The sequence below is a fragment of the Cryptomeria japonica genome, chromosome 9 (genome assembly GCF_030272615.1).
Source record: "Cryptomeria japonica chromosome 9, Sugi_1.0, whole genome shotgun sequence".
Taxonomy (NCBI): Eukaryota; Viridiplantae; Streptophyta; class Pinopsida; order Cupressales; family Cupressaceae; genus Cryptomeria; species Cryptomeria japonica.
Window position 1 is genome coordinate 214,385,225 of NC_081413.1, and position 17,192 is coordinate 214,402,416.

Below are 17,192 nucleotides of genomic sequence, written 5' to 3' on the forward strand. Positions count from 1 at the left end.
TTGACAAGTGTAAACAAGGGAAGACTTGAGAGTGGAAATGGACAAAGCTTTAAATGCTTGAGGGGACATGAGGGTTACCATGGATGGTTGGGTTAATGGGTAAGCCTTTAACCAAGGGTTGGGGAAATGTACAAGTGTTAAAATGTGGTTTAGGATGGTCAAACGCCCATGTGGGTTCGCTTGTAAAAGGGAGATGGAATTGGAGGCTTTGTAAGAGTTTTAATGGTTGAGAAGTTCAACTCCTTTCTTAATCCCATGATTTAAGAATGTGCTAACAATTAGGGGGTGATTAGGCTAATGATAGTGGAGGTTAGTGTACAACTTGTATTTTCTGGAACATGCAAGTGGGTGGGGGGATTTAAATTAAATAAGATGATTATTTAATCAAATTCTATGTGTGGGAGGATAAAGGGATTTAAATAAATATTTTTGAATTTAAATGTGAGAGAGGGGGTTTTTAGGATAAGATAAATTTATTAAACAAATATGTTTTTCTTATTTAATTAATAGTCAAGACATGGTGAAATGAATTAAATCAAATAAATTAAATAGTTTATTTAATTGAAAGAAGAACATAGCCAGGGTGAATTAATTAAATATTAATTTAATTAATAGTTGAACAATGGTTAAATAATCAAATAAATACCAAATATCTATTTGATTAAGTGGACAGAAATGGATGTCTACACCATCATTTCCTCCAAAGATATCACATAAAAAATGACAATCAACGACTTAATGCATTCAACCTTAAAATAAAGATTGTTCCCTGTAGTACCTTTCTTGAAATTCTGCTATAAAAAATATATTTGTTCAATCTTGCATACCATGCTCTAGGTGCTTGTTTAAGTCAATAAAATGCCTTCTTTAATATGTAAACCATATCTGGATCATTTGACAATCTAAATTTATCTGGTTTTTCAATGTATACCTCTTCTTTCAATTCTCCATTCAGAAATGTTGACTTAACATCCATTTGGTATACTTTAAAGTTCTTGTAGGTAGAAAATGCAAGAAACATTCTAATAGCTTTCATCCTAGCAATAGGGGAAAAAGTTTCTTCAAAATCAATACCTTTTGTGTGTCTACATTGTGTGTCAAGTATTGAACAATATAAAACAACGAATAAATGAGACAAATATAAAATAGAAAGAAAATTAGAGTTTAAGAAATGCAAACTTTGCTCTCATTGTAATGTCCCATTTTCCTCTAATCCCAAGGATCTTGAAGATCTATTGATGTGGCTCTCAGAAGCAAGCAATGACCATCAAGATGACTACCTAGGATATGAGTAGCTACACGATTCTAGATTAAATGCAAGATTATGATAATCTGATGCTCAAATTATGCTAAATATGCTAAATGCTCAAAATAAACTAGATGTGAATTTGCTAGAGTAGTGATATAGAATTAGGCAAAAAGATGTCGGAGGAATGATTCATGAAAATGCAATACATTTATAGAATTTCCAAGGCCAAGGCTGAGGTGGTAGGAATCGACAGTCATGATCTGATCTGGAGATATCAAGAGCTAAGGATGAAGAAGTTGGAAAAGAGGTTGGAAGGAAAGACACATGTCATCCCTGGGGTGACAAGTATCCAAGAATCTTCAACAAATTGCTCATGAGATGACAAGTGTCAAAGGGGAGAAGACATGTGGCAAAGGTACCATGTGTTTCCAAGAGGAAATATCCAACCGACAAGAGGTTAGGATAAGGAGGTTAGGATGTGCAATAAGGGATAGGGTTAGTTAGACCATAGGTTAGATTAAATGGGTTAGGTTAGAGGATGGTTAAGAGTTAGGAGTCATGTGCTCATTTGAATTTAAAATTTAAATAATTAGGAGATGGATAATTAACTTCAACAAATTGATTTAATTTGTTTATTTAATTATGGAAATAGAAGAATGGAATTATGGCGGGGAGAATTAATTACTTGAGATTAATTAATCCAAGGGAGATATGAAATGGACTATATAAATAAATAGATTTATTTATAAGTAGAAGAATACAAAAGGAATTAATTAAATAATTTCATATTTAATTAATTAGGAAGGTTCATTAATTAAATAACCGCGTATTTAATTAATTATCTCCAGATCATTTTTTTAGTGTATATATTTTGCCCCTCTTTGAAGCAATGTGTGACAACAAATTGGTTCAAAGAAAAATTTTGATTTGTCGCTTATGCGTTTTCGATATGATGCCCAAGATGTTGATTGTCGGATGATGATACCAGGATGCTCCCTTGCTAGATGAATTGGAAAAAAGAAATTATTTTTAGGATTGTGCACAATTTTTTTTTGAAAATTTTATAATTTTCTAAATTTTTAATGGTTTTAGAGATTTTTAGAGATTTTTAAATTTTTTGATTGATATCTCGATAAAGAAAATAATTCAACATTGGCCCAGCTTTGCAAGTTTGATTAAAGTGATTAGATTGATTTTTAAAAATAAATGAGATAAAAATATCCCTTAAATCACCTTTTCACTCCTTTTAAAAGTAAAAGGTAAAGTCATTTGCACCATTCACTACTTGGCCAACGTTATTGATCCAAGTACCACAGTTGAATACGACTAATATCTTCTGACACATCCATTCCCATAGTTATCTATTATTGATGAGTCAGTACCAGATTTTGATGACAAGGAGGATAGACCGCCTCACAGGCCTATCAAACGGAGGAGAGGCAGAGATGAGGGGGGAGAAAGTGGTAGGGGAGATGGGGGAGATGGTGATGATGGAGGAGATGGTGGTGATTGCGGTGATGGAGGTAATGAGCCTGGCAATTCGGTAACAGGTGCAGCGACAACTAGCAGTTTTAGGTCTTCCAGAGAGTTGCCTATGAATTGGGAGACCCTAGTGATCAGATGGAGGAGATCAAGACAGGTAGCACAACAGGTACCATAGTAGCAGGGACCATAGGGACAGGAGGTACAGGCACCTTCACAACATATAATTATCAAAGTGCCATCCCAGCAGCAACAAGTACAGATTAGTGGTCTACAAATCTAGGTGCAACATCTATGAGCTCAGATTACACATGTACGAGATCAGCTGGCACATACACATGCTTAGATGCAGGCACAGGTTGCCACATTGACAGTGGAGAGAGATGCAACTCTGGACAGGTGTCGATGGGCAGGAATGCAGGTGGCAGTGTCAGCAGGGACTAGTTCTGTGAGGGCCCTCAGGATGGTTCAGCGCTCAGCTCGGGAGGCCGAGTATTACATGACTTTGTATTTTATAGTTGATCTTGCTAATCGGAGAGCTCCCAGTTTCATAGAGGTGAGCGGTATGATATTGGGACAGAGCCAGTCTGAAAGTTGAGGAGTGGTAGGGCCACTTAGAATAGATCCCCCAGCTGGAGACCCAAGCACAGGTACCTTAAGTGGTAGCGCTAGACCTACTGCATCTAGAGAGAGTTCTACTCAGTGCCATCCTTGATCCATTGAGCCATCATGTCTTTTGATTATATTGTATACACTTATTGATGAGATATTGGTGATTCTTGCAATGTATTTTTGTGATGTATCTTGGATATTTTTGTGATATCACTGTACATTGGATCTTGATTATTTTTTATTTATATATGAGATGCAATATACCTAATTACCCAATATGTGTCATGATGGAGATGGATGCAATTTTTACATTCTGGATGCATTTACTGTGGTATTATGGATGTATACACTTATTTACATGGTTATGTAGTTATTTTTGATATGACGCATTGTGATTTATATGATGGGATGTATGCACATTTATTTTATATGTTCTATGATATGCAGTGTATGTGATGGATATACTGAGGTTGAGTTATGCTTATGTACATGATTATGCAATGAATGATTATATCCTATGATGATGCACTTCTATGATATTGCTTGATGGTTCCTAACATATAACCATGAGATGGACCTATATGATTATGCTTTAATGAATTATGCAATGATGCGATGATTCTATATATGCAATGAATATGTGATTGTGCTATATACTATGTTTTTATGCTTACAATGGATGCAAATAGTTCCTAGTGGATGAATGTGCAGTGATTCTATATGTGATAACATATGAATGGTTTTATTTACTATGTTATGCACATGTGATGAAACGATGATTTGATGCATTGCATGCTGATATACAATGCTTATGGTTAGTGATTTTATGATTTTTCTTCATGCAAGCACCTTGAATGTTAAATGCAATCTAATCTAATTATGCAAATATGCAAGTAATGTCATGTTATGATCGGACCGGTCACTTGATCATGCTTTTTATCATCATTGAGCCTTGAAAATGTGGTAAGCGAGTGCAAGCATCAATAATATAATTGAACCATGATGACCTAGGCATTGTTTACTTGGATTTTGATTTTGCAAGTTAACACAAGCATCAAGGTATAAAGGACCAAGATAACATGAGTGTTGCTTGCGTGCAAACAAACAAAAGTTAATCATCTTCCTATGCAAACCCGAAAAGTCATCAATGATATTTGATTGATCATGTCCCATGACAAATTTGCACATTAATAATAATTAACTAACTGACAACAGATAAAGAAAAGATTATGCTCCTTCCTTGCTTCTCTAGTACAATACATCCTTGAGTTACTCAGGAGGCATGATAACAAAAATCAAAACACAACAATTGAACATTCAGTCTAAAATATTTCAGACATGATTCAAAAGATATCATCCATTGATTGTTTGATGTTGAGTTTGATTTTGAAACTTATGCTTAATGTTCCCCATTAGATTTAACGATGCTTGTCAACTGTTGCCTAACTGTTGTTTGTCTGATGTGTTTAAGCTCAATGTAGATTGTTGTCAACTAGGTTCAGGATTTTGCCCCCAGTCCGTTTATTGTGGGTATATACAATGATCCAAAACCATGGTGAGAATATGTGCACAATGCTTGATTAGGTACAAGAGGCTTTATTACGGATATGTACAATGGCGATGGATGCAAGTGGAAAGCGACGTGACTAAATAGATGGAGAAGCTAGCTGACAAATAGCGCATGTTTCCAAGTTTTCATTGTTTGCTTTTATTGCACTTTTTTCTCATATTTGATTTATTTTTATTTTCTCTTTTTTAATTTTTTTTTATTTTTTATCTTTTTTTTTTATTTTATATTTTTCACCTTTTTTTTTTTTTTTTGTATTTTTTACTTTTAAAAAAAAAAAATATTTTTTAAGGTATAAAACCTTTTCAGATGCAAGCTATTGATAGGTTCCTCAAGTTGATATCCTTCTGGTGTTGACAATTGATAAGCACCAGACCCATATGCGGTTGTGACGACAAAAGGACCTAACGAAATTTGGTTCAAATTTCTCTTTCTTTTCATGATCTTGTTGGTTGCGTGGATTCTCCTTAAGCACAAGATCGCCAACAAATACATTCTAGGCTTGACCTTATGATTATAGCTACATGACATTCTTTGTTGGTAAACTCTTAAGTGGTCGGTGGCATTTTGTCGGTGTTCTTCCAATAATTATAGCTCTTGCAGTCTAGCCACTCATTCTTCTTCATCTGGAATTAGACCTTTTAGTGATACATGAAGAGAAGGTATTTCCACTTCGACTGGCAATATTGCTTTAGATCTATAGACAAGGGAGTAAGGTGTGGCACATGTGGGTGTGCAGATACTGATGCGATATTCCCATAGAGCAGGGTTCAATTGAACATGCCAATCTTTGTTAGCATCATTAACTCTTTTTCAAAATTGTCTTATTAGAATCTTCTGCTTGACCATTCCCTTGGGATAATAAGGCATGGAGAATCTGTGTTGAATCTGGAATTTATCGCAAAGTTCTTTTACATCTTGGTTTTTGAAAGGCTTCCCATTGTTAGTGATGATAGTCATGGGGATGTCATAGCGACATATGATGTAATTCAAGATGAATGCAGAAATCTATTTTCCTGTGACATTTGTAAGTGGCACTGCTTCAATCCATTTCGTGAAGTACTCAGTAGCTGTGAGTATAAACTTGTGACCATTACAAGGAGGGTGAATTTTTCCTACGAGGTCAAGACCCCATTGACAAAATGGCCATGAAGTTGTCAAAGCATGAAGCTCTTGTGTTGGTGTGTGTATGAGATTGCCATGGATTTGACACTGCTTGCATTTTCTTGCAAATTGAAAGGAATCTCTCTCCATAGTAGGCCAATAGTAGCCCAATCATATGATTTTATTTAAAAGAGTAAGACCACTCAAATGAGTACCACAAATACCATTATGGACTTCATTTAAAGCCTTCTCAGATTGTTCCTACTCAAGACATCTGAGGAGAGTACCATCCAGACCTCGTCCATAAAGTATATCTGCGACAAGGGTGTATCGGGCAGATTGTTGAATGAAGTTTCATTTTTGATTCATTGATAGGTCATGAGAGAGGGTATTGTCTTTTAGGTAGGTGTAAATTTGGCCATACCATGAAGAATCGGGTCCTACTAGGTGACATATGAGTTGGGTATCAAGACAATCGTAAGCAGGATAAAACAGATCTTCCACCAAGAATTCGTAACGATCTTGGTTTTCATATGTTTTCAGCAAAGAGGCAATTGTGGCCATGGAATCAGCTGCTTTGTTGTCATTCTCGGGATTTGCTCAAAATAAATGTCCACAAAATATTTTTGAAGTCATCAACCATCTTTTTTTAAGGCGACAACTTGTCATCTTTAGTTTGGTATTCATCATTGACTTGATTGATGACCAACTAAGAATCTCCAAAAACTTGTAAGCTTGTGATATTCCATTCTATAGCCATTCTTGATTCCTATGACTAATGCCTCGTATTCTTCCATGTTATTGGTGCAAGGAAAATTCAAACTATATGCTTTCGGGATGGTATGGCCTTGAGGTGTGGAAAATAGAAAACCTGGCCTCGATCCATGTTATGTGTAGGAGCCATCAAAAAATAACTGTCAAGTTTGTTTGTTGACCGTGAGAACGTCAGCATCTAGAAATTCAAGATGTACTAGTTTATCATCCCGGAGTGGTGCTTCTGCTAATTGGTCAGAAATCACTTGTCCTTTTATAGCTTTTTTATCAATGTACTCAATGTCAAACTCACTCAGGATCATTGCCCATTTTGCCAATCTACTTGTTAAGGTTGTCTTGCTAAGAAGATATTTCAATGGATCAATTTCAGCTATCAGCTTCACCGAATAGGTTAGTATATAGTGTCGCAACTTTTGGGAGGAAAACACTACTGCTAAGCATGCTTTATCAATAGATGGGTAGTTGAGCTCATATCTAACTAAGGTCCTACTGATATTGAAAATGGCTCATTATTTCCCTTCATGATCCAATTGTCCTAACAGATCCCCTTATGATACATCAGTGGCTGATATGTAAAGTAATAATGGCTTGCTTCAATTGGTGACATTAGAACAGGTGGATTCATCAAATATTCCTTTATTGCATTAAATACTTCTTCACATGTGTCATCCCATCTTAATGGACCATTTTTATGCAACAGGTGAGTGAAAGGGTGACATCTATAAGCTAGTTGAGATATGAACCTCCTAATGGACTGGAGTCTTCCTTGAAGCGATCTTAGCTGACTGATGATTTTGGGTGATTCCATTTCCATCATTGCTTTAACTTTATCTGGATCTACTTCAATACCTCGTGTTGAAACAATTATATATCCCAGAAGTCTACCTGATGTGACACCAAATGCACATTTCTTTGGATTCAGCCTTAGCTTGTATTTTTCTAGGCAATCATAAATATTTCCTAAGATTTCCAGATGTGCTTCTCTAGTATGTGACTTAGCCAATAGATCATCAACATAATCTTCCATGAAGGTATGCATCATATCATGAAAAATTGTTGGCATTGCCCTTTAGTATGTAGCACCTGCAATCTTAAGTCCAAAAGACATTACATTCTAGCAGAAAGTACTCCACAGACACATGAAGGTTGTCTTCTCTTGATCTTCGAGTACTATTTTGATTTGATTATTTCCTGAGAAATAATCCATGAGAGAGAACATGGTGTGTCCAGTTGTCAAGTCCACAATGATATCTATATTGGGTAAAGGAAAATCATCCTTAGGACACGCCTAATTTAGATCTTTGAAATCTGTGCAAACTCAGATACTTTTGTCTGGTTTGGAAATAGGAACTATATTGGATACACTACAGGTTTGATAAACCCCACATCTAGCGATTTCTTCAATTCTGCTTTGACCAATAAGGCTATATGAGGGTGCATCTTTCTTAGCTTTTGTTTTACCAGTTTTGCTCTGGGAGAGACATTTAAGTGATGCATGATGAGGTCCGAATCCAATCCTAGCATGTTTGTGTATTACCAGGCAAAATTAATTTGCCTTTCTTTGAAAAATGCAATATAGTTTTGTTTCTCTTGCTTTGATAATGATGTTGCTGGATGTAAAATCTTTGGTTGATCTAGAGTTCCAATACTAACTTCTTCGGTTAGCTCAATCAGTATAGAAGATCTCTCCTGCAATACTTAGGTAAAGTATCAAATCTCCCATCCTCTAGCGCCTCAAGGAGGTTTTCACCATCGGATACATCCTTTCTTTTTAATTTTCCTTGATCTAATGTTTCCATTAACTAGTTTACAACATTAGAGCTTATATTTGTTTTTTTCTTCACTTTTGTGTCTGAGAGATTTGGCACCCTCTTGAGTAGAAATTGTGTTACTTTATTCACTAGCAGAATTTGTTTTAGGTTCGACTACGTTGAGGTATAAGGCAATGGTATGATCGTTACGAGAGGTTTCTATCTCAATGGGCCCCTCATTCTCCCAATCAATAAGTTCGAGGTACACTAAAGGTAAAGGATCATTAGATTGTTGTGTGTCCATAGCACTAACAGTCTGGATAAAGATATTTAAGTCTTCAATGACTATTTCTAGGTCCAAGATGTTACTTTCCTCAGAATGATCTCAAGCAAGAGTTTTTTGATCATCCTCAATGGAGTCAAAATTGATATATTGTAGTTCCCATTCGAGTGGCCTACACTCTGACGTTTTTCTTTCATACAAGTGAACTACATCGATGTCCACATCTTTTGTATAGCATGACTCTTCAAAGGAATGTTCAAATTTGTAAGAATCTCATTCCCACTCATTGGAATTTGTTTCACTAGAAGCTTGTAATCTGAAAATTAGCTCATAAAGGTTATGAATAGCTTCTTCTCACTTTTTGGAAAGTTCCTCCAATCTTCTTTCCTTAGCTTCTTCTTGCTTCCAGCTAGCCGCTTCTTCTTCTTGTTGATTGTGTCCTGCTTCTGCTTGTTGTTTGCAGATAGCTTCCTCTTGTTACTTACATCTAGCTTCTTCTTCTCTCTGAATGGCAATTTCTTCTTGTTGTCATTCATATTCTTCCTCTCGTTGACTATGAGATGTTCCTTCTTGTTGTGGATCTATATTACTTTGTCCAAACCCTAATCCTAATTTATCCTTAAGAAGTTGAGAAGGAGGTTGTATTGGTTTTGAGATACCTTCTTTTATTTTGCCCACATGACCACTACCAATGTATCCCATTTTTCTCATGATATCATATCCTTTTCCATATTGCTCTACTAGGATAGTAACATTATTGACTTCTAGTTAGGATTCTGCCTCATCTTTATATAACCATCACAAAACATCCTTGTCATTAGTTTCCTCGGCTAGGGTACCCTCTTTGACAAATGATCCATAAAGAATTTTAATTGGCTTTGAGACAGGTTGTTGTTTTGAATTTGAGGGTTTTTCATATTCTCCTAGACCTTTGTCTTTCAATTGTACCTTTTTATCAAAGCTTGACAATATTGAAGCAAATGCCTTCTCTTTTGGCGGTGTAGTAGAAGAGGATGCTTCTCTATTATGCGAAACAATGATCTCTTGAACCAGTTTTAGGTTACTGCAGTATTGATATGGATTTGAGTCTACTGGAATAGTGATCTCTTGTCCATTATAGGGAAACTTGAGGCAGTGGTGGTAAGTTGAAGGAATAGCTTGCATGTCGTGGATCCAGGGTCTGCCTAGAAGTATGTTGTAGGACAAATTAATGTCCAGCACTTGACATACTGTATTCTTTTGTGTAGGTCCAACTCTAATTGGAAACAATACAATCCCTTTGGAGGAACTCTCTTCTTCATCATAGGATTTGATTGTTATCTTTTTTGCAAGGATCAACTGCATCTTCAAAATAGTCTAAGGCATGTACAAGACTCAATTAGGTTAGCTCCTCCATCTATTAAGACATGTTTTATGTGTGTTTTATGAATGAGAACTTTGATATGCAAAGGAGCATTATGTGGATGTTGTAAAGACATGTCATCATCTTCCATGAAGGATAAGCAATGAGGCGCTATGAGATGCCTCACCATGGTTTGGAATTGATAGACGCCTAGGTCTTTAGGGACCATGGTATCTACCAAGGCCATTTCTAGGATCTCTTTATGCGTGGGTGATATTTTCAAGAGCTCTAGTATTGAGATTTGTGCAGGGGTCTTCTATAATTGGCCTCATATGTTGTATTGTTTAGAAGTGGACAATGCATCGGTTGTGGGTCCCAAGAAAGTGACCTTAGCAATTGTGTGTGATAGCGCGTGTAGGTTCAAGTTGGTATTTCTCTTTGACTACAATAACATTAACCACATTATCATACGTGTGAGAAAAATTAACCTTTTCCTTACCCTTGCCATCTTGGGTTGTTGATGTTTCACCCTTCTTGTAGTTCGGTAATGAAGTTTTAAACATCGTGTGTGATTCATTTGTTGTAAACCCATCCACCTTTATGACCTTGTTATCTATCAAATCTTGAATGACATGTTTTAATCTTTGACAATCATTGGTTTGGTGTCCTTTACTTCGATGATAATTACAATAATGATTGTCATTCCACCAAGAAGGTTTTACCTTTGGTTCAAAGTCTCTTACTTCCATTAAGGTAATCAATTTGTTTGCAATGAGTGTCTTTAATGTTGATTCAAGTGGTTCACCAATAGGTGTGAATTTTCAGCGAAATTTGGTGGAGGGTAACGTTGGTTTGTTATTATCTTGATGGGTTGCCAAGGTATGACTTGATAGGTTGAATATTGGTTGCTTGGGTTTTGCGGTGTTATCATCCACTATTCCATCATTTACAATGTTTCTATTTCTATTCCAAAATTTGAGTTTGTCAACATTATTATTAGTATTGTTGGAAGAATTATTACCTTCTTTATAAAGCTTCAATACTCCTTTCTTGACGAGGGCTTCTTCAATTTTGATCCCATTTTCAACCATCTTCTCAAAATTTCAGGGACATTGCAGTTTAAGCGTGTAACTCATTTCATCATTTAAGTTGTTAATGAAAATGTCCATCTTTTAGTTATTGGGCACCAGACGTGGATATCTTGCAAATAGCCTTCTCCATCTTTGTAAAAATGTCATGAAGGGTTCCCCGTTCTTTTGTTTTGTGTTACATAGGTCTAACATGGCGATCTCATGGTGAATTTTATACGAATATTGGGATATAAACTTACTCACCAATTCCTCAAAGGTTTTAATGTCGAATAGGAGTTTAGAGAACCACTCCATAGCTTGCCCACTTAAACTCTTAGGAAATAGTCTCATTAGATATGTGTCTTCGTGTGAAAATTTCATACTCATTGTGCAAAATTCCTTGACACGATCTTGTGGATCGGTTCTCCCATTATATTCGTCATATTTAGGAATTTTTCAATTTGGGTGGAATGGTATCATGTTGAGACTTCCATCAAACAGGTAAGGGCAGATGTCTTGTAATGAGTATATCTTGGTGGTTCCCCTTTGCATGTCTTGAAGTTGTGTTTGAAGTGCTTGAATTTGTTGAGTAAGAACCAAAAGGGGATTATCATCATTCCTTGGTTCGTTGTCTCAATTTTTTCGGCTCCTTTCATTATGGGTCTTATTGGTATCATTTTGAGTTTCACTAGTTCTCTCTCTTTGTCTTAATCTTGTGACATAAAAATCATTAGGCAACTTGGCACCTTGACGTGCTAACATGAGGAAATATTTTTCTTTATCCATTTCAAGGACCTTTTCCATGAATTTACTAAACTTTGGATCTTGTTGAGCTTCTTTAATTGTTTCTTCCCTAATTTCTTCATCATCATTATTTCGACTATTGGATCCATACTGATGAAAGAAAGGATTTTCTTCTGTCGTTGTGGACTTTTGCTTTTGTTGTTGTTGTTTTAGTTTCCTTTTCTGATTCCTCATCAAAACTGGCATACAAGTGATCTAACTGTTTCGAAAGGTTTGATTCAATAGGTGATGAGTTGTTGAGGTAAATAAGACAAGTTAATTTGACCACCTTGATTTAGGTGTTGTGATAATGTTGCTCTTTGTTGCATAGCATGCGTTCTCAAAGGTTCTTCATCAAACTCATTTCCATGACCATGCAAATAATTACGATAGAGGTGTAGGAATATGTGATGTTTCAATAAGATTTTTCAGTTTATGTAAAGAAATCTTCTCCTTTTCAAGATTGCCTTTTGACTAAGCTTCCTCTTTTTCAACCGACAAGAGATGGTCATTTGAGTTTTTGAGAATTTACAAGTTTTTTATCCTTGTTTGGAGTGCAAAGTTTTTGTTATGATTTGAGCAAGTCTAATAGGAAAGATATATCCTATTTATATAAGTAGGTCAATGTGATCCAACTCTATAGTTTCATGATGAAGGATGATAAATCTTGATAAGAAACTATGTTTGAAGGATCAAATTACCAAAGATGTTTGATTATGCACTTGAGATCATTTGGATCTTAAACTTGTGTGAGATGAATACTTGAAAAACTTGTTATGCCTAGCTTCGATTTTATCTTGATAACGACAAACTAAGAAATGCTCATAAAAGAGGTGCTTAGAACTATGTTTGGTTTTTTGGAAAGTGTGTGTTTACTATTTTTTTTGCTGAATTTTCCTAGAATGCTAAAAGAAGACCTCAAAATGCTACAGTTCAGTTCCAGAATGTTGAATTTAACTCCCGAAAGGATATGATGCCCCCTTGGAGCACTAATGTTTTGACTGAAAATGCTATTCTATAAACGAGGAACTTTGTTTTACAAACTTGGAATGCTATCTATAAAACCTATAGCGCTAATTCTTGGACTGAAAATGTTGTTTCTAGGACTTGGAATGCTAAAGTTGAAACTCAGAATGCTACAGTTGAGACTGAAAAATGCTCTTGTTTTGAATTGAAGAGATACTCTGCTATGAAATGTGTAATCTTGTCAGTTTGATGTTTGGGGTTGAAAATTTCTTGTTTGAAATGGATGATATGTTTGATATATGGTCTGAAACACAAAAGAGAGAATTTCAAACAATTGTTTCTTTGGACCCTTAAGATCTAAACATCAAGTGTATGTTTGGGGCTTCAAACAAAGCCCAAATTGCCATGGGTTTCACATAAGAAAAACACTTCAGACATATCTATCCTAAGGATTCAGATACAATGTGATAACTCAGCTCACAACCTGGAATCTCCGTAGCGCAAGTGTAAACACCCTAAGAGGGGATGTCCACTTTTGTCGTTGTCGAGAGGTGGCAGATAGGGGCCTCCAGGAATGGAAGGATGGCCCAATCACCCTCTCCCTAAAATGCTATGATTAGCCTATACAAAATTAAGGATTCCTACCTTTCCTCCAAGGAGCCAAATGGTGAGTGTCTTGGAGGGAAAACCGATTATCCCCTTGCACTGAAATTATCATACCAAGGCTAAAAAGGGTGGCTTAACTTAATGGAACTAGTAAGTGCACCATTTGAGTGGTCATAATCAACAACATTTTCCACTCCATTAAAGGAGGCCTCCCTGCCTACAGAGGTTACACTCTATAGGTTTTTATGTGTCACGCAGACACTAAGGAAGACATGACGCCATTATGACAACGTGTAACACTCGTCACTTGCAACTTTCATCACAAACATATTTGTTTATAGTGGCTCAGAGAGGCTTGGATTTAGCCTGTTTCCAGTTGGGTCGTTCCTCTCTCCCTCGACCTTATGGGCTACTCGGGAGGGCAGGCCCGCTAAAGATTTTTGCACTACTAAAAGAAAAGTGATGAGTCTGGCTTTTTTATCACCTCAATAAGGTGAAAGCATAGTTGCCTATCATCAAAGACATGTAAGAAATGGTTTTTCTTTGCCTTCTTAATTAGTCTATGTGCCTATTTTAACTAAACAAAAAATGCAATATCCTGCGGCTGCACACAAAGTTAGTAGTTTAGTATTTAGTCTTTGGCTGTGAAATGTTTCATAACTCCAGTCTCTGACTGCGAAGAAGGTACTTGCAAATCATAAAGTTGCGAATTAGATTCTAGAAAGCGAAATTGTGTAAACTGAACTCAAAACACTGAAACAATACATGAAAACACTAAAACAATACATGAAAACACTGAAATTAGGACCCATAATGCTAGAATATGAGACAAAAATGCTACATTGATAAAGCAGAATGCTAAAATTTCAATGCAAAATGCTAAACTTTCAATGCAAAATGCTAAAATATTAACTAGATATGTTACTATATGTACTAAAAATGCTAAAACAGATAGCCAAAATGCTAATTCTTAAGAGCATAACGCTAAAAGGTAAAATCAAAATGCTAGAATAGAGAAAATATGAGAATAGAAGAAAATCCTTTTGTGTGCGCTATAGGGGTTCACAAAAACGCCATTCAAGGTGATGAGAACGTTAGAATGGAGACCAAAACCGCTAATCTTCAGCCTGTAAGAGCTAATCTTTGTAATGGAAACACTACCCTATGAATCTGCAAGGGCAAAAAAAATTCCTGCAAGCAAACTTGTTAAATTTTTTTGGGTTGGGCCACACAGTGGGCGCCGATTAAATGTGTGTCTAAATTGTGTGTCAAGTATTAAACAATATAAAACAACACATAAATGAGACAAATATAAAATAGAAAGCAAATTAGAGTTTAAGAAATGCAAACTTTGCTCTCTTTGTAATGCCCCGTTTTCCTTTAATCCCAAGGATCTTGAAGGTCTATTGATGTGGCTCTCAGCAGCATGCAATGACCATTAAGATGATTACCTAGGATATGAGTAGCTACATGATTCTAGATTAAATGCAAGATTATGATAATATGATGCTCAAATTATGCTAAATATGCTAAATGCTCAAAATAAACTAGATGTGAATTTGCTAGAGTAATGATGCAAAATTAAGCTAAAAAGATATTGGAGGAATAATTGATGAAAATGTGATGAATTTATAGGATTTCCAAGGCCAAGGTTGAGGTGGAAGGAATTGACGGTCATGATCTGATGTGGAGATATCAAGGGCTAAGGATGAAGAAGTTGGAAAAGAGGTTGGAAGGAGAGACACATGTCATCTCTGGGGTGAGAAGTGTCCAAGAATCTTCAACAAATTTCTCATGAGATGGCAAGTGTCAAAGGGGAGAAGACATGTGGCAAAGGTGCCATGTGTCTCCAAGAGGTAATATCCAACCCACAAGAGGTTAGGATAAGGAGGTTAGGATGTGCAAGAAGGGATAGGGTTAGTTAGACCCTAGGTTAGATTCAATGGGTTAGGTTAGAGGATGGTTAAAAGTTAGGAGGTGTGTGGTCATTTGAATTTAGAATTCAAATAATTGGGAGATGGATAATTAAATTCAACAAGTTGATTTAATTTGTTTATTTAATTATGGAAATAGAAGAATGGAATTATGGTGGGGAGAATTAATTACTTGAGATTAATTAATCCAAGGGGGATATGAAATGGACTATATAAATAAATCCTTAGATTTATTTATAAGTAGAAGAATACAAAAGGAATTAATGAAATAATTTCATATTTAATTAATTAGGAACGTTCATTAATTAAATCACCGCGTATTTAATTAATTATCTCCAAACCATTTTTTAATTGTATATACCTTCTACTTGAGAGTAGCCTTTACATACCAGTCTTGCCTTGTTTCTTGTGACTTGTCCTTGTTCATTCAGTTTGTTCCAAAACACCCACTTCATTCCTATCGCATTCTTATCTACCAGTCTAGGTACTAGCTCCCAAGTCTAATTCTTCTATATCTAATTTAGTTCTTCTTCAATAGATTTAACTCAACTTTCTTCTTTTCTTTCTTTTTCATATGATAAAGTTTCATGAGTGAAATAAAACAACAATTAGTTTGCTCGTTTACCTATGTAACACTTCTTGTTTGGAATCCTTTAGTCTTGTCTCCAATTATCTAATCTTCTGAATGATTCCTCTGCACATATTTCAGGGTCTTAATTATTTCTTCTACTTCTTCTGTGTCCTCTTATTCTGCTTCATCTGGTTTCTTTTCATTGCTTCCTTTCGGAGTTGGATTTTCTTCTATAGTAGCAGGTATGATCTCAAGTTCAGTCTCTTGAAAATGTCCAGGGGCAGTTTGATCCCATGCCTCACATACTTTCACATTTGTACTCTCCACTATCTTTTCCAATATTTTATATTAACACCAGTAAGCCTTGTTGCTTGTAGCATATCCCAAGAATATTCCTTCATCAGCTCTAGTATCAAACTTTCTGAGGTCTTCTCATCTCTTTTGATATAGCACTTACTCCCAAAGATTCTAAAATACTTCACAGTAGATGGTCTTCCATACCACAACTCATAAGCTATCTTTGTTTGATTTATCCTTTATCTAAACCTTGTTAAGAGTGTATATAGCAGTATGCACAACTTCTTTCCAATAAACATTAACCAAGTTAGCATCTTTCATCACAGTTCTATCCATCTCAATAACAATTCTATTGTTCCTTTCTACAACACTATTAGAAATTGTCAAATTCATTTGAAGTAAATTCTCCACCTCTATTAGATCTCAAACATTTGATTCTAGCATCAATTTGATTCTCTACCATTGACTTGAAAACTTTAAATCTTTCAAAAGCTTAAGATTTTTCCCTAAAACATGTAACCCATGTCATTCTAGAATAATCATCGATGAGTAATATAAAATACCTTTAACCATTAATTTTTCATGTCCTTGTAGGACCACACCGGTGTATATGAATAATCTCCAACGAATATGATGCAAAATACTTCTTGTTCTTAAAACTTCTCCTTGTTTAATTTCCTAACTAACATTCCCTGCACACAGTGTCAATAGGCTTGTTACTCCTTAGTAAATATCTTACTTCTTTATAGTTATTGATCTTTATCATGTTATCAAAGTTAACATGTCCCATCATCTTATGTC